The sequence below is a fragment of the Nycticebus coucang genome, chromosome 21 (genome assembly GCF_027406575.1).
Source record: "Nycticebus coucang isolate mNycCou1 chromosome 21, mNycCou1.pri, whole genome shotgun sequence".
Classification (NCBI taxonomy): domain Eukaryota; kingdom Metazoa; phylum Chordata; class Mammalia; order Primates; family Lorisidae; genus Nycticebus; species Nycticebus coucang.
The window spans coordinates 44,602,190-44,624,768 of record NC_069800.1 but is presented as its reverse complement, the minus strand read 5'-3'; the positions used below and the strand labels follow the sequence as shown (position 1 = coordinate 44,624,768).

The window sequence follows — 22,579 nt, the reverse complement described above, 5'->3', positions numbered from 1 at the left end:
AGGTGGCTGGACCTTGAACACTTCAAAACAGTGAACAATGCTTTTTGAGCTCACATAACCCTGCGGCTTCTATTATGAAATACTATTCTTCTATTCTTGGAGGAAGAGGGTAATTGAAGGGTATATTATAGGCTTCAGTTTTAAGGATTTTTAAAAATTCTTTTAAAGAAAAGAGTCTCAAGTATAATGACCTTGAAAGGGAGGTGACAGATGTCTACTCATGGAGAAATGGCAAAGCAAAGTTTATTTTGAAATGAGATGTTCACAGAGTAAACAACAAATATTCTATTTGGAAACTGAAGAGCATTTTAATTTTTTTTTTGCAGTTTTTGGCCGGGGCTGGGTTTGAACCCTCCACCTCTGGTATATGGGGCCGGCGCCCTATCCTTGAGCCACAGGCACCACCCAAAGAGCATTTTTAATATGCCAAAGTTGCCCTGAGTTCTCAAAAAGTCACTAAGCGAAGCTACATGTAAGCAGTCTTACTTCTCTGACTGTAGCACAGACATTATTTTGTACTAGTGTTTTCTTCTTCACGTCTATCGTAAGCACCCCCCACCTCCTCATTTCCACAATCTCTTAACATTTGAGTTATTCAGTCCATAGGCTTCTATTTTCTATCGATATTTACTTCCCTGGTGATCTCATCTTGTCCCATGGCTTTGAAAACCATTTTTACATGTTGACAACTCACAAACATGATTCTCAGGTCAGTCGTGTCCTCTGGATGCTGACTCTTACATACCTTTCTACCTGCTCTCTTCAGTTAGTTGTTCAACAAGTTCTTTAAACTTAACGTGTCCAAATTGAGCTTCTGATCTTCCTCCCTAAACCTCAATGGCAACCAGGCTCTCCAGATTTTCAAGCCCCAGATAGTGAAGATGTCCCCGACTGTCTCCTTCCTCACTCTGCTTTCAGATTGTCTCCAGGACTGCATCTCTACTGCGCTGCTCCCACCTGGTCCACACACCCACAGTTCTTGCTCAGAGTATTTAATAGCCTACTAGTGAGACCCTTTGCTTCCACGCTTGCCACCTTTGGCCTAATCGCCATACACCAGCCAGAATGATTCTTCAGGTTAAAATCTAAACCCAGAATTGTTTAAAACCTTCCCATGATTCCCCAACTCAGACCAAATGCTGCTTCTAAGGTCATGCTGTCCTTTCCTCTGGTCCTCTGCAGGCGCTGTCTCCTCTCCCGAAATATTCTCTCACCAAATCATCTGCATGGCTTACTCTTCCTCTTCTTGGTGAGGCTTTCCTCCGACTATCTTATTGAAAAATGTAATACTTTGCAGAGCCCATAGCTCAGCAAGTAGGGTGCCGGGCACATACACTGAGCCTGATGGGTTCAAGCCTGGCCGGGGCCTGCTGAACAACAATGACAAGTGCAACCAAAAAATTGCTGGGCGTTCCAGCGGGTGCCTGTAGTCCCAGTTACCTGGGAGGCTGAGGCAAGAGAACTGCTTAAGCCCAAGAGTTTGAGGTTGCTGTGAGCTGCAACACCACAGCACTCTACTGAGGGCAACATAGTGAGACTCTGCCTCAAAAAAAGAAAAATGTAATACTCCACATGGCTATTTTTAAGTCTTACCTGCTTTATCCTTATTTTTCATCAAGTATTACCTTCTTAAATACTTTTTATTTATTTTGTTCACCATCTCCCTTCAATTAGAATATAAGTTCCGTGAAGGCAAGGGTTTTAGTCATGGCTATATCCCAAGCTCTCAAACAAAGTCTGGCACATAGTAAGTGTTTTGGAAACACTTGCTGAATAAATAGGAAGAACTCAAGCTCTCAGTATTAGTTTTCAGTGGTGCGGTGTGGGGCACCTTTGAATTCTGCATATCTTTCAAATGTCTTCAGACAGCCTTGGGATAGGATACTCCCTATCCCAAGTTCAGAGTAACATTATCTTTGCATTGCTAACATGCTTTCAAACTGTTCAGTTACAGAGCAGTCCTTAGAGTTTTGGAGGCTTCTTCCTAAGGAACCATCAATTAAAAAAAAAAATTAGTAGACTCAACTTTTTTAGTATAAAAAATATAAACTTAAACTATGCCATGGATAGAGGTATTATATATACTTTCTGAAGACTTGGGTTTACCCCCTCCCAAATATCTTTCTTTCAACTCTTGTGTAAAGCTGGGATTGAAGTAGTGTAACCCCTATCTACTGTCCTCACCTACGGGAGCGTACGGAAGGTGAAGGCAGAAAGTGGAGAGTGGAAAGAACAGGTCCCACCCCCAAAGGAAGGCTAAAAATATCATGAACCCAGGGGTAAGAACAGTGAACCAAGAGAGCTCAGCTCGCGATGAGAAAGTAGATAAAGAAAGAGACATCTTTGGAGGAACGTATCAGGGAAAGTTCTCTGACCGTTGAATACAAGGTCTGATAACTGAGTTCATAAACTTGCCACTGTGTGCTTACACTGGCAGCATGTACAAACAACTTGATAACCTTGGAGTATCAGTGTCTCATAGCTGTGTTTGTGTTGATGTGTGGTGGTGTCTTGCTGAGTGGTGTTCATTATTGTTGTTGTATGTTTTGGTGTGTCATTGCGAGAATGTCAGAGCTTGCATTAAAGCAATGAACAAAGATTAAATTTCGTGTTAGACCTGGCAGGGTGGAAGTGAAATCATGGACATGTTAGTGCAAGTTCATGGGGATAATGTCATGAAGAAAATGGCAGTGTACAATGTTTTTCTGAGGGGCGAGAACACATCACTGATGAAGAGAGGTCAGGGCAGCCAGAAATGAGCAGAACTGACAAAAACTTGGTAACATTGTGTATCAAAATCATCAGCTGACGGTGAGAAGCATAGCAGACCAAGTAAACATCAACAGAGAAAATCTTAACTGAAAACCTTGGCATGAGACAGGTGTGTATAAAAATGGTCCTGAAGGAGCTCACTGATGAACGAAAGCAAAGGAGAATTGAAGTTTGCCAAGACCTTTTGAAAAGGCAAAATGATGTTTAGGGCCATGTTATCACTGATGATGAAACGTGGTGTACCCGATATAACCCTGAAACAAAGCATCAAAGTGCGCAATGGAAGTCACCCAATTCTCCAGAACCGAAACATTCTGTCAGTCCAAATCAAGAATCAAAATGATGTTGCTAACCTTTTGTGGTATCAGAGGGATTGTTTATTATGAATTTGTGCCAACTCGGCAAACAGGTAACCAAATTCACAATTTGGAAATGTTGAAAAGGCTGCATGAAAAAGTCAAATGACAAAGACCTCAACTTTTTGCCAACTACTCATGGCTCTTGCATCGTGACAACACACCAGTGTACACAGCAGGAGTTTTTAGCCAGTCAAGAGTCAACAGCCAGTTATAACTGTACCAGAATAACCTCCCTACTCACCTGATCCAAGTCCCAAAGACTTGTTACCCTAATGAAATACTGAAAGAAAGACATTTTGATGACATTCAGGATATCAAAGGTAATAAGATGACATCTCTGATGGCCACTGCAGAAAAAGAGTTCCATAACTGCTATGAAGTGTAGACTAGGCACTGGTACTGATGCACAGCTTCAGGGGAATACTTCAAAGGTGACCACAGTGAAATTCAGCAAGGTTATATAGCAAAGAGAGAATTAGAGGTAAGAAGAGTGAGGGACATATCAGTTCTACAATTTTGGGTCAAGCAAGTTGAATGTGACTTTGATCTCTTCAGTCGGTAAACAGACACAAGAAAGGCCATGATAAATGCAGGGAATCCTAACACAATCACTTCTGAAACTTTGAATTACTTAGCATGACAGCTGGTATGTATGCATGTGCAGGACAATCTGGTAATCACAGAAGAAGGAAAAAAAAAATAGAGCCAGAGTTTTCACAAATTATCTGAGTCAAATCTCTCATTGTGTAGATCAGGGGTCCTCAAACTATGGCTGGCGGGCCACATGCGGGCCGTTGACTCCTCCTGGGCCGCAGTGCGCATGTGTGGAATGTGCACCAACTCTCCAAATCCGTTCCTTCTCTCTGTCTCTCCTCCCCCCTCCTTCTGTCTCTCCCTGGGTGTTTTTGCTGTCCTGGTTAGCAGCCCACTAGCCCCGGCCTGCAGTGAGCATGTGTGGAATGCGCCCCACATTTTCCGACTCCCCTCCTACTCTCCAACTCTCCTCCTACTCTCTGTCTCTCGACTCCTCCTCTCAGTCTCTGGTGTAATTGGAGGAGACACCAGGTTGTCTGTGCAGAGCCTGCTACTGCCTAAGGACCGAGGTAAGAACAAGTTAGGATTTGTCTTTTTTTTTTTTTAAGTTAGGAGGTCTTTTTTTTTCTTTTGCAGTTAGTAGGGCCCTTTTTTGCGGTTAAGGGGGGGCCTTGTTTTCTGAAGTTAGGAGGTCTTTTTTGCAGATAGGGGGTGCCCTTCTTTTTGAAGTTAGAATAGCCTTTTTTTTTTTTAAGTTGGTTAGTTGGTTGAGGATGGTTTCTAGGGGGGTTGCATTACAGTGATAACACAAATAGTGCTCAGTGCTAATGCAAACTGTCAGTGCTCAGAGGTAATGCAAATGGTCAGAGCTCAGAGGTAATGCAAATAGTCAGTGCTCAGTGGTAATGATAATTGTAAGTGCTCAGTGTTAATATAAATTGTTAGTGCTCAGTATTAATGCAAATTGTCAGCAGTCAGTGTTATCGCAAATGGTCAGTGGTCAGTGTTAACATGAATAGTCAGTGCTCAGTGTTATCACAAACGGTTAGCAGTCATTGTTAATGCAAATGGTCAGTGCTCAGTGTTATCGTATGAGGGCTCCAAACTGGTAATCTGCCTAGGGCCCCATGGGAACTTAATCTGACTCTGTAGACAGCTGAGGAGTAGGAAACACAATTTAATTGACAGTAAGTGCATTTATATTCTGATTGCTATTCAGTGGTGTATGATGTTGTATGTTGTGTGCTGTGTAAGCCCCGGTTCACACTGTTGCGATCTCTGAGCATTGATGGACACTGATCAGACTGCATTGATGGACACTGATCAGACTGTATTGATGGGCACTGATCAGACTGCATTGATGGGCAGTGCAGTCTATATGTCTCTGTGTGGGCAAAGTTATTGCTGGTATATTGTTTTTGGAGCGCTGTATAGATATATTAGTATTTTACTAATAGCAATTTGAAATCCCTAGGAAACAATGATATCAAGAAAGAGAAAAATTGACTCAGGGTGTAGGATATTCAAAGAATAGTGGACTTATGATTACTTTTTCATGCAGTACAAGGAAAGAGCTGTGTGTTTGATTTGCCAGAATATAGTGTCTGTGTTCAAAGAATACAATTTGTGTCGACACTATCAAACTCAACATATAGATATATATGATTGTTTGGTCAGAGAAGTGAGAAAAGATAAAATATTAAAACTGAAATATACATTGACAACTCAGCAAAATACTTTTGTGAAGCAGAAGCAGCTAAATACTTCATCACAGTGAGCAAGTTTTCAAATTGCCAAGCTAATAGCATGTGCTGGCAGACCATTCGTGGAGGGAGGATTTGTTAAAGAATGCCTTCTTTCTGTTGCCAAAGAGATGTGTCCAGAGAAGGCTGATTTATTTAGTACAGTGAGTCTTTCAGGACCCTCAATTACATGAAGGATTGAAGAAATGGGAGACAATTTGCATCAGCATTTGCAAAACTCCACAAAAAAACCTTTCCTATTTTTCCTTGGCACTCGATGAAAGTAATCATGTTCGTGATTCTGCACAACTTCTAATTTTTATTCGTGGGATGAATGACTATTTGGAAGTCACAGAAGAGCTTGCTGCACTGCAAAGCATCAAAGGAACAACTATAGGAGAGGATATTTATGAAATGGTTTGCCAAACTGTGAACAGTTTGGAGCTGGACTGGGCAAAACTAGCCAGTGTGACAACTGATGGTGCTCCTAGCATGGTGGGGTCTAAGAAAGGAGTAACTGCTGGCATTAACCAAGAGATGGACAAACATAACCATTCTCATCCAATAGTCATACACTGCCTCATCCACCAACAAGCACTGTATAGTAAATCACTGAAGTGGGACTCTATTTTGAAAACTGTGGTATCTTCTGTTAACTTCATTAGAGGTAATACACTAAAACCACAGACAATTTCAGGAATTTCTGTCTGAGCTAAATGTTGCCTGTGAAGATGTTCCGTACCACACAGAAGTCCATTGGCTGTGTCAAGGGAGAGTTTTGAAACATTTCTATGACTTACTTCCACACATTACAGCTTTTCTGCTTTCAAAAAAAGAAAGAAGTACCAGAGCTCAATGATGCAGAATGGAAATGGCACCTTGCCTTTCTGATAGATTTAACAGAGCTATTCAACAGTTTCAATGTACAACTTCAAGGAAAGGGGAAGCTCATCTGTGATATGCAATCACATGTGAAAGCATTTGAAGTAAAATTAGGCCTCCTCATCAAACAAGTGAAGGAGGAAAATTTCTGCCATCTCCCCACAACTCAAAATCTGTTAGTGGAAATGTGGATTCACTGGAAAAGTTGCAAAAGGAGTTCCAATCTAGATTTAAAGAGCTTCATCTCCATGAACAGGACATACAGCTTTTCCATAACCCATTTTCTATTGACACTGAAAATGTGGATATGATTTACCAAATGGAACTGGCTAAACTGCAGAATTGTGACTCTCTGAAAGACACATTCAAGTCAAGCAGCCTTCCTAATTTCTATGCATCTCTCCCCTCTGAGACATATCCTAATCTTAGGAACCATACACTCAAAATGGCAACCATCTTTGGCAGCACTTATGTCTGTGAACAGACTTCTTCCAGAATAAAACATCTGAAATTTCCAACCAGATCTAGACTAACTGATGCACACTTGCATCACTTGTTACAACCAGCAGTGACAAATACGGAACTGGACATTGACCATCTCATTAGCCAAAAGCAGGCCCATAGTTCCCATTGAAATACTGGTAAGTTTGTTGATTTAACTTTACTTGTTCTTCATTTTAAATATTGTATTTGTTCCCGTTTTGTTTTTTTACTTCAAAATAAGATATGTGCAGTGTGCATAGGAATTTGTTCATAGTTTTGTTTTTTTTTTTTTAAACTATAGTCTGGCCCTCCAACTGTCTGAGGAACAGTGAACTGGCCCCCTGTTTAAAAAGTTTGAGGACCCCTGGTATAGATGAAGAAAATGAGGCCTAGAGAGAAGTGACTTCTCCACATAGCTAACTGGTAGAAGAGGTAGAATTCAAACTTCAGATCATTCGCTGATTCGCTGACCAGTTTATCTCTGTGTCTGTAAAGTGGATGGTATTCAGGGCCTCAAACAAATAATACAGTATCCCTAACTCGAGGGAGCTCCTTATCTAGTGGAGAAAACAAAACAATAATTACAGTGCTATATAGCAAGTTCCATTACTGAGGTAGGCATAGGGCACTTGGGGACCAGAGAGGGACAAGTGACCTAGAAGGATTCCCACTGGAGGTAACAAACAATTGAAAATCTTAAAAGAAAGGAAAAAAGAGCTATAGCCAACAACTAGGTAGAGAAGAAGAAAGAAGAGAGAACATTTCAGGCAGAGGGAACAATACAGGAGAACCTCTGTAAGTTGACCACCCAAGGGACCACACAAACTGGTCAACATATGGAGGTGGTCAACATAAGGAAATGGACCCACTGTACTGATATGTACATGTGGTGCATGTCTGGTCTGTGAAAATTAGGTCAACTTAAGGAGGTGGTCAGCATGGGTAGGTGGTCAACTGTGGCGGTTCTACTGTATTTGCAAAGGCCGGTTTAGATGGAGTAACATGTACTGGATGGAGAGGGGAGGCCAGTCAAGTGGGCTAAGGCTGGATCATGGAGAAAAGTGACAAGACTCAACCACCAAATTTTAAGCTGGGGAGAAAGAAGATCAGATCTGAGTTTATACCAAACTCCTTAGTAACTACATTCCTTTTAGAGAGCAAGAGCAGGAAAATATTTTTTTCCCTAATGAATTTTTTTGTATTTCCTTATCAAGATTTCCTCTTTGTCTTGGCTATTAGCTAGCTCAAAGATGAATTTATACTTAATCATGGGCAGCAATATCTTTTATTGTTTTATTACTGATTCCCTTCACTCCTCTACTAACAGATTTTAGAATAAAAGTAACAAATGCATGTGGCAAAAAAAAAGAAGAAATACACGCAATATTTATTGAACACCTAAACTAGTATTTTTCTTTTCCTAGACTGTTCTTACTATCCCATTCTTCTCTCCCAAGAAAATCTACAAAGTACCCTGTGTACATTTTTGGGGGGTAATTTATATTTCTCAGCACTGATACTTCATTTTTTTTTATTAGCTATCTAGAATTCCACTGGACTTATTTATCATAATTCAACTAGTGCTCTGTGGGCATTTTAAGTAGTTTCCAGTTTGGGGTTGTTTTGTTTTTTCTATTAGAAAAGAATTAACATCCAGATTCACGTATTCTGGCATACTTTTGCACACTCTTAATAGTGGAATTAGAGGATCAAAGAAATTTGCATAAAAAATGTTGAAAGACACTGACAAATTATCTTCCCAAATGGTTATACCAATTATACTTCCACCTTCTGTGTATACATATGAGTACTTTCCTATATTTTCAGATTGCAAGAAATTATGACAACTCATTAGGTGAAAAATGGGATCTTCTTTTGATTACCATGTTTTTGTTCTTGTTATGATAAGGTTAAGCATCTTTTCCTACATGTATTAATCAAAGTTTGAGGTTTCTGTGAGCTACGATTATGCCACAGCATAATCGTACCCAGGGAGACAGAGAGTAAGACTCTGTCTCCAAAGAAAAAAAGAAAAAGAAAAAGAAACAAATTATAAATTAAGGAGTGCGGTGGGGTCACAGCTCACAGCAACCTCTAACTCCTGGGCTTAAATGATTCTCTTGCCTCAGGCTCCCAAGTAGCTGGGACTACAAGAGCCCACCATAATGCCTGGGTATTTTTTGTTGCAGTTTGGCCGGGACCAGGTTCCAACCCACTTCCCTTGGTATATGGGGCTGGCGTCCTACTCACTGAGCCACAGGTGCCACCCAAGCTTTTGACAAATTCTCATTCAAATCTAAGACTTGGTACCACTATATTTTACTATAAGCTGCCTCAAATTCCTATTTGAAAGTAAAAGTGGGGCATACTAATAACTCATCATTTTTATTTTTTATCCATGCCAGTGGGCTTATTTGAATTTGTATACACTTTTTTCATTGAATATTCACAATTAAGCTAAGAGAAAGATACTATCCTCCTCTCCATTTTTTAAATGTGGAACTCAGCGTTCAGAGAGGTTCATTAACTTACTTAAGGTCACATGCTTAAGTATATGGATCTCAGATTTCAATCTAACTTGTCTGACTCCAAACTGTAAGATTTCCCTGCAATGTTATGTGTTTCCCACATATAAAGGCAATCATGAACACTGTTAAAGAAGATAAAAGAGATGAAACCATACCACGGAAAGACTGAAAATATACCTCATATTTGGGCTCAATATGCCCAAAAGACAGACACTATATAAACATGGATTGAAAAAAAAAATCAACAGTCTTAACAAGAATAAAATGAAGTAAAAGACCATATGGAGAAGGACATAAATAACAACTCTTCTTTCTCTATTTTACTAAATTAGTCTTTGCTAAAGCAATTTCTACCAGACTCTAAATAAAGAGGAGACTTTGAGTTTCAGGCAGTTCCACAAATACTGAACCAGACTTCTCAATAATTTTTCCTTCTAATCTTGCTGATTAAGATGGATGGGTAAGGGGTGCAAGACAACGTTCTTCGTACGCCTCTACAAGACCAGGAGGGAGAGCTGGGTGCTGATGGCGCAGAGACAGGGCATCAGGAACTATAGTTTTCAAAAAAGAACTTGTAATAAATAGAAGAACCATCTTTTTGGCACCAGACCACATTAGCATGCATTTCCACAGCTCATCCCAGGGAAGCAAGAGATACCTTGATCAATAGCAATGGTATACTAAGAAAAAATGACATTTACACCTATTTGTTTGGGACTTCGAGTAAAGGATAAGTTGGCAGTTGCAGAAGACCTGAAGCTGCCTATATCCCTTCCATCTCTCCACCTGGATGTTGTGGCCTGCCATAAGCCACTGGTGCCTGCCAGACAGAAAAACAGTTCAAATACCCCAAGTTTTACACATACACACACACACACACACACACACACAAAGTTGCATTAGCTACTAATAAATGTAGCTTCTCTAAGAACAGATTTCGGCCCAAGGTGGTGTCAATTTTTCATGCACCAAGGAGATGGGAAGAGCTGCTGGCACAGAGAGCAGGGGATAACAGGTTTACCTGCTGGCCAACATAGCTCGACAGGGTAAAATGGAGGTAAAGGATGGCTATGGAGCTGTCAACACAGTGTTGTTGTGGCAGCTCCCACTCCAGAAAATAATCTCAAAGGGAGGGCCCAGAAAATGCAGAACCACATACACGCATGCACAGAATCCATAAGGCTCCAGAGATTTGCCAAGCAAATCTACATTTTCAACTTACTAAGAAGGGAGGTAGGTGCCCTGGCATCTAGATGGAGTATCAGAGATCCAGTATTGAAATTGTGCCAGTGTGAGGCCCTGCCTGCTGGGCTCCCTGCTCAACAGTCAGACAACTGGCTGCCTCAGACACTAATTACTGAAACTGCCTGGAGGGGTGACTCTGGCCCACCCTTCCCCCAGCTCTCTCTTCAGGGTTTTTCTTTTTTGGCCGGGGCTGGGTTTGAACCCGCCACCTCCGGTATATGGGACCGGCGCCCTACTCCTTGAGCCACAGGCGCTGCCCTCTTCAGGGTTTTTCAAGGGTGATTAGCAATGGGTTAGACCCTTGAGTCTATGCAAGGGGGGATAAAAACTTAGTTTTCCAAAGGCAGAGTTTTATAATTTTCAGAGCTGCAAGGAGAGTTAAAAATCTTTGGTCTGACTCCTCTGAGGTTCTGAGTATAGAAATAATAGCCCAGGGCGGCTCCTATGGCTCAGTTGGTAGGGCGCCGGCCCCATATACCGAGGGTGGCGGGTTCAAACCCGGCCCCGGCCAAACTGCAACCAAAAAATAGCCGGGCGTTGTGGCGGGCGCCTGTAGTCCCAGCTGCTCGGGAGGCTGAGGCAAGAGAATCGCTTAAGCCCAGGAGTTGGAGGTTGCTGTGAGCTGTGTGAGGCCACGGCACTCTACTGAGGGCCATAAAGTGAGACTCTGTCTCTACAAAAAAAAAAAAAGAAATAATAGCCCAGAGAAGGGATGTGATTTGCCACAGGTCAGAAGTACTTCTATGGGCCACTAGAATTTAGATAAGCAATTTTCCCTCTCTGAATCATGACAGTCACTTTTGAGAATCTGATGGACACTATCCCTCCTAAAATACATACGCAAATGTAACATTTCCCATGGAGTTTCAGCGTTCTCATCTCTTAGTGAAGTTCTTAGTTAAGAACCCTGATCTGTTATACCCAAGTCAGAGGTCTTTCCAAAACAGCACAATTAGACTGTGGCAGTCACTCCAACCATTTATAGTGTATGCCATTTCTGTAAGGAATGGGATGGACTAGCATTTCTCATCTTTACTCTTAAAAAAAAAGTATAGGGGCGGCGCCTGTGGCTCAAGGAGTAGGGCGCCGGTCCCATATGCCGGAGGTGGCGGGTTCAAACCTAGCCCCGGCCAAAAAACAAACAAACAAAAAAAAAGTATAGTCCAAATTCCAGTAGTATTTGATCATATTACCTCTCTTTGTGAGAGGAGCTGTTTACCCCCACACAGGATTGCTTACAATAGGCCTACTAGGGTCCACTGCTGATACAGACACACAAAGAAGACTAACTCATGAGATTTGCTCTAGATGTGCCATCAAGTGAATTAATGAACCTTATGTGGGGCTCTAGGATCAGAAAGACATGGATTCAAATCTTGTCTTTGACATTCACTAGCTAGTTAAACCATGGTGCTTCATCTCTGAGTCTCAGTTTTGTAATTTGTAAAATGGGGCTATCCTTCCCATCTACTAAATCCATTTTGTTAAATAAAGGAGATATGTGCATAGTAGGTACTCAACAGACAGCAGTTTGAGATCTGCTGTATTGAAAAAGAGCATCTTAAGAGATTCTCTCAACCACACACCTGTCACAGATCACCAACTGACTCCTTCCATATCCATCCTGATCACGTGTCTGGCAATGAACATGTTTCACTTTACCTGAGTCATCAGAAATAGCCCCTGCCAAGTAAAATAGGAACCTAGATCACTTGAGACTTTCTCAGGCAGTAGGACTATTTTCCATAACTCAAGATTTGTTCTAACTCTAAAATGGACCAAGACCAATTTCACGCAAGCTCGTTAATCCCACAATAAATTAAAATAACATGCTTGCACATGGCTGCCTATAATGCCAAATAATACAAGATTCTGGGAGACCTGCAGATAGCCCCAAGGCTGGTAGTGACTATTTACTAGAAAGGTGAAGGATACAGCACATCTTAGTAGAGATGGTCCTATCTTTTGATCAAAAGAAATATACTTGGCCAGAATAACAATTTGCCTTTTGATCTTCCTGCAAGAACTAAAAAATATAACACATGATTTGTATGGGTGATGAAAAACAGCTTCTCTTTCTTGATTTTTATAATCTCAGAACAAACACAGGGGATGAAGTGATACACACCCCACCATTCATTTACTCAAAATTCTAAGTACCTACTATGTGCCAGGCAATGTAGCAAGTACTGGGATTGTAGATATGAAAAATAGACCACTCTAGGGCGGCACCTGTGGCTCAAGGAGTAGGGCGCCGGTCCCATATGTCGGCAGTGGCGGGTTCAAACCCAGCCCCGGCCAAAAAAAAAAAGAAAAATAGACCACTCTATAGAGAAGCTCATCATCCTCTTTATTTTTAAGGTTAAGAAATAAACTACAATAAAGTACACCCTTAAGTGACATGTGTGGATAAATATACACAGCACATATACAAAGGGCCCCTAATTCAGCTGGGGTAGGAAAGAGGCGTGTGAGAGGAGGGGTAGCTATACACACTGGAGGTTAGGAGGTCAGAACTGAGACAGAAGACATTCTCCTTAGAGACTCCCAGGAGCAATGCAGAGCTGGACGTGCTGCATGACAAGTGAACGAGTGGCCGTGCGCTCACAGCTTCATGTTTTCAGTGGTAAAGTTGGTAGACAGAAAGAAACCAGGATTGGGGGTTCTATGGGCATACTTAATTCTTGAAGTCACAGATAAATAGAATATAGATGGTCCCCAACTTATGATGGTTTGACTTACGATTGTTCAACTTTACAATGGAACAAAAGCGATATGTGTTCAATAGAAACCACACAAGCCATACATCAAGTACCCACACAACACTCTGTTTTTCACTTTCAGTACCATATTCAATAAATTACTTGAGATGCTCAGCACTTTATTATGAAAGTGTTAGATGTTTTTGCCTGACTGTAGGCAAATAGGCAAATACGTAAATGTTCTGAGCACATTAGGCTAGGCTAAGATAAGATGTTCAGTAGGGTTAGGAGTGCTAAATGCATTATAGACTTAAGGTATTTTCAACTTATGATGGGTTTATTGTCAAGGAGTGTAAGTACTACAGTGTTTATATTCACAAGTCTTCCAAGGAGTGAGCAAATGGAAGGAAGAAGGTGACTAGGTGTATAGTAACAGTTCCTAAATTTGACTTCCTCATTCTTCTGTGCTGAGAGGTGCCTCCAGACTTAGGGTGTTAAGGTTTTAGTCTGGTGAAGCATGGGGAGATGATATTCACCAGCTGGGTCACAGGAGAAAGCTTCTAGGAATCTTGGCATAGGAGTCATTTATTCATAAACAAGTATAGGAATACTATAATGTATATGACACAGTGTTCAGGGACAGAAACACTCAGGCATTGATCCTGCCCTTCAGGTGTGATCTGCTGTATCTAAAATTATATGACAGAAGATGCTAACTATGTTGAGGTGATAGATGTGTTAATTAGCTTGATCATGGTTATAATTTCACAATGTACACATGTATTAAAACTTCAAGCTATATACCTTATTATGATTTTTATATGTCAATGATAGCTCAATAAATCTGTTAAAAAATTTTTTTAAACACTTACAATACAGAAAGTGACAGCAAATAGAAGACAGGCAGAAACTACTGGTCGAGCAAAAGCTCTCCCAGCTAGGGGAGCTAGGGTAATTGGGAGGAGAGGTAACATTTGAGCTGAGGGAGGTACAGAGAGAAGTGCCAATGGGAGAAAGAATATTCCAAGCAGATGAATCAACAGGAAGCAAAGGAGTTAGACTGGAAAACACAGGGCATGAACAAAGAGCTGGAAAGAGATCAGTGCTGCAGAAGGGGAAGGAGGATGAAAGGTAATGAGGTTGAAAAGACAGGGTACAGATTGTGAATGCTGGACTATGAACAGTAGACCCAGACTATTTTGATGGCCTGGCATTTAACTACTGGTCCAATCTGGTTGGTCACTTTGCCCTCCCAGCTTCAGAGCCTGCGACTGCCTTCCAACAGCCCAAATGGTTATGAAAGGCACACATGTTTCAGCCAGAGTTCTACTCATAGGATAGAAATGGTCCCTGTCTTCAACCATCAGGCCAATATCTTGGCAAGATCTTAACAGGGCCACTTTAAAATTCAAGGCCGTGCTGCAGAGCTGCCTTTGTGTCCATGGAACATCTAAGGCCATCAGCTCTTTTGCTGTAAGGACATCCAAACAGCAGTGTTCTTCTCTCACTTTTAAAATTACAACCATCTCTGTTTTACTGCTGAAACTTGCTGCCCACCTCCCTCCAGCTCCCCCCAAATGGACAGATATCTTGGTTTCTGATAAGATTCTGGATACAAACAGGATGTTTAAAACACTCCAATTAGACTGATCTTGACTTCAGTAGTGGTGTGTTGAAATACAGATTAATCTGTTGCATGCCTGGCCACTGGCTGCTGAAGTAGCAGGAGGCCCTGTCAAATCAAGCCATAACATTATACTCTGCCTTTATTATCATTTTCTTCCTTCTTACATTTCATTATAATGGACATCTGCCTAGCAGGGGATATGGCAACCCAAGAAGAGTCACGTGTGTGTGCTCAGCCACTCCAGTTGAATATTGATGCAAGTCAACTCAAACATTCATCTCAAGACAGATGGATCTGTGTGAGCGTCTATCTATACATAGCTCCTTGTACCACACACACAATATACATAGATTCTTAACAAACATTTACTGAATAGTGCATATAGGGCAGGCCCTAGGCTAGAGACTGGGGACTTTATTGCAAACCTACTACGTGCCTATGTGCATTCTGTACACACTAGCTCATTTAATTCTCACAACAATTCTATTAAACACATACTTTATTGGCCTCTCCATCTGACTAATAAGGAACTAGAGACTCAGTTGAGAAGAGAACTTTGCCTCCCACGGTCTCGCGGCCAGGAGGTGACCTAGTTAGTTCCACAATAACAAAACTTGATCATTTTCCTCAAGAGTTAAAAAATACCCAACCTGGCTTATTGTACCCTCAAAGAATCCCCTACAATAAAAAAAAAAAAAAAGAGTTAAAAAATACCCAATAGGCATATGAAACAAAAAAAGCATTTAACCTCACTAGTAATGCAAATAAAATCATGAGACAGTTGCATTTGATGAAGGTTTCAAAATACATAATGCCTGGAAGGATGTGAGGAGGTGAGTTCTCACATTCACAGCAGCGGAGTGCTTGCCACATACAAGGAACCTACACTGCTACGGCAGCCTCCCCAGCAGGGGGTAATGCTGTGCTCACGTCTTTCACTAGCTCCTTCTGGGCTCAGGGGTTCAACTACACAGTTCATTCAACTTTTCTGTATGTTTGAAAATTTTCTTAAGAAAATGTTGAGAAAGAGGCAAGAAAAAACTGAGAGATGTGAACTTGGAATATAAAATGATGAGATTCCTAAGGGCTATTTTTTCTAAAAAGCAGTTTTTATATGTTTGCTCTATGAAAATTTAAATGCCCTTTTCCATTGAAATAGGCCCACTGAAACCTATTTAACGTGAAATATAGTCAAAATTAATTCAGCATTCTCATTTTTCAGTTATGACGAGACTGTGCAAACACTGTCTAAGCACCTACTAGGTGTAAAGCAGTGTGACAGGTGCTGCCTTTGGTTAATTCACTTAGTTTCACCATTCCCATGGGATTCCTTTCCTTATGGAATGGTTCTAGCAGCATTATGGACTTAAAAAGTGTTTAAGTGTTATCGTGACTAATTTACAGCCCTATATCCGTGGGAAACTGCACCTGCAGCAGAGTGGATTTCATGCTCTGGAAATGCTTCCTGGTGCTATCTCACTTTTCTCTAAGAGCTCAGAGGGAAAAGACCAGAATAATGGGGTATCTGACATTCCCTCTCAGGGCTTATGTTGAAAGCATGAAGGTTCCTAGGTCAAGTGTTCATGTATCAGGGAAGGCCCATATCTCAGATGGGTTGATGGAGAGGCCCATGAAGCTTTAAGTGCCTGCCATGTGTGTATACAACCATTCCCTGTGGAAAATGACTCCAGTCTGTACTTTCCTGTCTTGTTTTCTATGTCTCCTATAATGTGTTTCATCTGTGAAGCCAACCCCATCACTCCAACGGCAACAGTGTGGACTGAGGAATGATGCTGGTTCTGGGGAGCACCGTGAAGAACAAGCTGGGTGACTGTGAATTCAGGAACTCGGAAAGGCCTGGCCTAACTCTGCCCAAGAGAGATGTTCTATACACCAAAGGGCAGCAATCAGACTGCCAGTTGCCAACCCAATATCCATTTCTCCTCTTTTTTCTCAGTAGTAGAAAACATTTTATTTGGAGAGATAATGTGACCAGTTTTAAAAAATAAACATATAAAACAACAATCACAGCTTCCCTTATAACTGGGTATAACCATGTGATTGACTCCGGGTCAGAGACTGAGGCCAAACTGGCATTTGGGAATTCCCGGGGGTGGGAGGGGGGATCCCTCTCCTCCGCCTGTCTCTGTCCTTTTTGCTTGCCTGCTGTTCGGAGTATAGTCATCATAACTAGAGCTCTAGTAGCCATCTGGGACCACATGGCAATCTTGAAAATAGAAGCCAGGCACTTTTATAGGTGCTTGGGGCACATTAAAAAGCAAACATACATCTTGGCCCTGTGATAAGAATGGCAGACTAGAATGACAGAAAGAACCTTCTGATGACACTGTGAAGCTGACAGTCCACACCTGCTGACCTCAGGACTTGTTTTACCCGAGAAAGAAATAAACCTTTATGTGTTCTATTTTGTTTAAATTGTTATTTCTAGTCTCTGTTACTAGCAATCAACTGCCATTCCTAACTGATACACTTATCCAGTGAGTTCTTTTCTAAGAAGCCCAAAATAGGTCCAAAAGAGAAACTGAGAGTGCTGAGTTCAGGCGTTTACTCCAAGCAGAGCAGAACGCACAATCTCACATTGTAGATAAGTCCTAGAACCAAAAGTAACTGGTGGTGAAAAGGTACATTCCTCTCTTTTCACCACACCATCTTAAGGTTCTCCTTAGAAGACTTTTCTGTTATTAAACAGGCTCTGGAGAATCTGGCTGGAAGGATGGATACAGAATATTTATTTATTTTTAAAATTAACCTGCATCCTTAGAATGGCAGAAATAAACGTCTGGAGTCGCAGCACCTTTATTTTCTTTTCGTATTCTCACAAATATGCACCTTGGCGTAATGAAGACAGGCACGGGACTCATCTCTGACTCACCAGACTGAAGTGTTTAATGAAGACAGCGACACACTGTCGGCATGGCTAGTTCAGTTTGGTTTCCTATGGTATGTCACGTTTAGGAGTAGCTTGTCCAAATCAACTTAAACTGACTCTGTGGCCCAGAAACCTTTTCAGGTCTTAAAAAGTATGCTATAGAGTTACCAATTCTCTCCCTACACCTACCCAAGACATAAAAAATCTTTAGATCCTGAAATGAGACAATCGCCCTGAATATTTGTGTTGCGACTTTTTTCCTTTGTAAAGCTCCCTGGATTCTCACTTAGCCCTAGAAGGTTGGGAAAGCACAGCAGAACACAGAAGTGTTTAATGAAGACAGCTACATATTGGGGTGAGACATGCCAGGACTTGGATCCATATACCCTAAGTTAAGCATGAATGCCAGATTCTCCCACACTCTGCCCTCATCGGCAATGTCTCTGCTCTCCCAGTGAGCTCACCATCACAGCCCATGCAGCAGGCATCCAAGGAAGACTCTTCACACCCCTCTCAACGCCCTCCATAGGCACCTGCTTTAGATACAAATTCAGTTTGGGGGGGGGGGAAGCCTGTTTCCAGGGCCTTCTGGGAAGGATCTAAACCTACCTCTTCACTGCTTTCATCTTACGCAACAGTCCTGCCTTTGTGCTCTTCCAGCAGTCACTGCGTCCTCCTCCTATTCTTCCCACATTAACCAGCACAGTCCCCCTTTAAGCTGCTGCAGCCTCACTGTTGGGCTCCACGTACACTTCCTCCAAGCTCCAGGGCTTCAGCTGATTTTCACAGAAACCAGAAAAACCTGCTGCAGACCCGAGGCGGCCTTCTGTTCATTTTCTTGAAGTCTGACTTCTTGACCCTCCTTCCTTCTGCTAGTCAGGCAGCAGAGTGAAAGGACGGAGGAATTTCAGTGCCGCACTAACATATTCTTTCATTTCTAGTCTGAGACTAACAAACTTAAACCATTAAGGGTCTCCTTAGAAGACTTTTCTGTTATTAAACAGGCTCTAGAGAACCTGGCTGGAAGGATGGATACAGTAATCTTCCACACACAAAAACTACCAGAAAAGGACGCAGCCATTTCTGCTGTGAAAATGCTTCGGTATCACATTCTAACAGGGATCAGACTCGTCACAGGGAGGCGAGAAAAGAACCTAGTTAATCCTAAAAATGTACTGCATTTGTGAAGAACAATGCCTTGCTGTTTTACTCAGAGGACACAGTCAACAACATACATGTACGTATTGATAAACCTATTAAGTACTTTGTCATCATCATCATTTTCTCTTAAGTTAATCTTTCTATACACCCAGTGCAACCATTTTACAATTGTGCAAATAAAGCACTCAGGGCCTATGAGATCTATAGGCCTTTCTTTTTTTTTTTTGTGGTTTTTGGCTGGGGCTCGGTTTGAACCCGCCACCTCCAGCATATGGGACCGGCGCCTTACTCCTTGAGCCACAGGCGCCGCCCCTATAGGCCTTTCTTAAGAGAAAAGAAAACATTTATTAGTATTATGTGCCAGATTACCATTACATACTCTTTCTCACTTAATACGCATGATTACCCTTAGAGTGAATCATTCTTCCCATTTTACAGATGAGGAAAAGTAAGGCCCAGAGAGGATAATGTGCTTTACCCAAATTTTCAGAGCCAAAAAGAGCCAGAAACGTGTGGCTCTGACTCCAAAGGTCAGCCTTCTCTCCACGGCCCCAACTCTGCCTTTCTGGTGGTGAACTAAATTTACTGGCACCCAACTTTCCAGGATACTGCTTAGCCGAATAAGTTGTGAGAAATAAGCAGAAAGCCCATTTTGAACAAAGCTATAAACCGAAACTCCAATGTCCCTTTTTTATACAAAACAGATGGTTTCTGGCAAAAACTGACTTCAAAGTAATTTCTGTGAAACAATTCCTTCTTGTCTACCACTATGGACTCCAAAATGCGTTCCCAAGGAAATAGTTCTCCAGCCTGCTTCATCATAAATATCTGGGAAAGGGGAATGATGAGCAGCCTCGGCAGATGCTGGGCATGGTTACAAATCAGCAGTGGTGCGTCCCTGCCGGTAGCTGTGCTCCACAACTCCCCTCGCCTGGACATGTAATCTTTCCTGTTCAGGGAGACACACCCTTGGGACCTTGGTACTCTTCCTGCTCCTGGGAAGCCCCTGACATTACCCTGGGAGATCTTAGAGACTACAATGGTAAAGTGGGACACACAATAGTACAGGGAATAGAAAACACAGATTTTATTCTCTAGCAAGATACTAGAAAGCACACTAATAAACAGAAAGGCACTTTCCTTTCTGGGACTCAGTTTTCCCATCTATCGAATATTCCTCCCAGATTTCAACACCTATAAAATTCTTGCCTTTCTCTGTGTCAGTGTTTCTCAACAGTGGTTGGCGGGGGTAGGAAGAGGGTCCCACTGTTTGAGACATGTTGTAATTTTTGTGTGCATTTGTGATGACTGGAGGTTGCTACTGGCAGCCAGTAGGTGGAGGTCAGGGATGCTGCACTGGATAGCCCCACAACAAAGAATTATCTGACTTAAAGGGTCAACAGTGCCAAGGCTGAGAATCTCATCTAAGCTATTTCTGACAGGTAACGGTACTAAGGCTGAACTATCAATAGATCCTATTGCCATATATATTCCAGCTAGAAAAATGCCCAAATCCAAGGTTCTCATTAATATCATTTATTGATTTTATAAATTCAAAATTCCATAGGAGGTAAAATCATGTGATGTCTAGGGCTGCCTTAACATACTCCACAAAAAAACGAGGAGGGGATGAAACAAGAATGGCAAAATGTTAATTACTGAAGCTGACTGACAGGTATAGAGAGTTTTTATGTGATTTATAGAGAGTTTTATATGTGATTTTCTCTACACTTAAATATTTATGAAATTTTCCATAATAAAAAGCAGAGCTCACAGTTGAGAGGAAACAAGCAAGTCACCAACCACTACACATGACGTCTGCTGCTGGGAGCATTAAGAAAGTGTATGTGTGCTGCTAAGGCGCCAGTCACATACACCTGAGCTGGCGGGTTCGAGTCCAGCCTAGGCCCACCAAACAACAATGACAGCTGCAACCAAAAAATAGCCGGGTGTTGTGGCGGGCGCCTGTGGTCCCAGCTACTTAGGAGGCCAGAGGCAGGAGAATTGCTTTAGTCCAGGAGATGGACATTGCTGTGAGCTGTGATGCCATAGCGCTCTACCCAGGGCGAAAGCTTGAGGCTCTGTCTCAGTAAAAAAAAAAAAAAAGAAAGGCACCAGTTTAAGAAAGAAAATGGAAAATCAGGGAAGGTTTCATGGAGGAAGTAGGATGGATGAAATTTCAAAGAAAGCACTAAATGTTAACCATGGAGGTAAGAAAAGAATAATACTGGGAGTATCTGCTCTAGTTCAGGCTGGCTGGAAACTGGGCTGCGGATGGGGATGACACCAAGAGAAGAGCAAATGGGCAGGTCGTCTATGACACGCAAAAGAGTCCAGACTTTATCCTAGACTTGTGTCAAGAGAACTTTAAAGGATAAAGCAGCAGAACTTCAAAGTGATCAGATTCATACTTCAGAGGCACCTTAAACAGTCCATCTGTGTCATCCAGGACTTCGGAAGCAGCACAGACAGAAGGGAGAGAGGCAATAATTCTAATTGTAAGTCCATTGCAGGAGAAGGTGCAATCACCTAAGAAAGGAACTAAGGGGAATACAGTTAGTGGGAGTGGTAGGAATTGCAAGGAGATTACATTCAAGAGGTATTTATGCTATTATGTTATTTGTAACTGATATCACCAAAAAATTCCAAGTAGAGAAAGGAGGAAAGGCTGGCCTTAAGAACACCAATATTGGAATTAAAATAGAGAATCTATAAAAAAAAAAAAAATTTTTTTTTTTTTTGAGACAGAGTCTCACTACGTCGCCCTTGGTAGACCGCTGTGGCATCACAGCTCATAGTAACCTCCAACTCTTGGGCTTCAACAATTCTCTTGCCTCAGCCTCCCAAGTAGCTGGGACTAGAGGCAACCACCACAACGCCCAGCTATTTTTTGGTTGCAGATGTTTAGCTGGCCAGAGCTGGATTTAAACCTGCCATCCTCGGTGTATGTGGCTGGCGCCTTAACAACTGCGCTACAGGTGCCAAGCCAGAATCTATAAAAAATTTTGAAAAGTAAAGTGAATTTAGTAGATTTATAGATAATAGCTAAAGAAAACAACAGTATGTGGGCTGTGGCTCCTTCCTAATGTCTTCCGTTTCTGAAAGTTTAGGCACATCCAAGAGCTCTAATATTGCGGCTAAGAATGTCTGCTTTGGCTGGTTTAGGAGGGGGGAGCTGATCATAATCATGAATGTTGAAACCATCAAAACAGAAAAATATAATTCTGAAAAAAATAATCTAAAAATTATTTAAGAGTTGTTTACATTTTTAAAGGATTTATTTCAGAAACATAAAATATGACAGTACACGTCATAGAATATTTTACACAAATAAAACAGGCAATAATAACACACATTTTTTGTAAGCACAAACACTTAAGATAGTTACATGGAAATAACTTAAGGAGGAAACAAACCATATTCATAAAGAAATAGGTCAAAAAGGGAAATGTATAAACATATATCACTATGGCTGATCATTGTGTGCACCCAGCTTTATAACCGTGGTCATTTAAAATACCACAAGGAACAATGTAAGTCTTTTTTTTTTTAAGGACAGAGTCTCACTTTGTCACCCTTGGTAGAGTGCCATGGCATCACAGCTCACAGCAACCTCCAGCTCCTGGGCTTAGGTGATTCCCTTGCCTCAGCCTC

At 41.6% G+C, this 22,579-nt stretch overlaps 1 protein-coding gene across 4 annotated transcripts in view; it reads right to left on the bottom strand.

Annotated features, from left to right (window-relative positions):
- Positions 1–22,579, bottom strand: part of CTNNBL1 (catenin beta like 1) — a 199,666-nt gene that overhangs the window by 32,072 nt on the left and 145,015 nt on the right. The window lies entirely within an intron of this gene.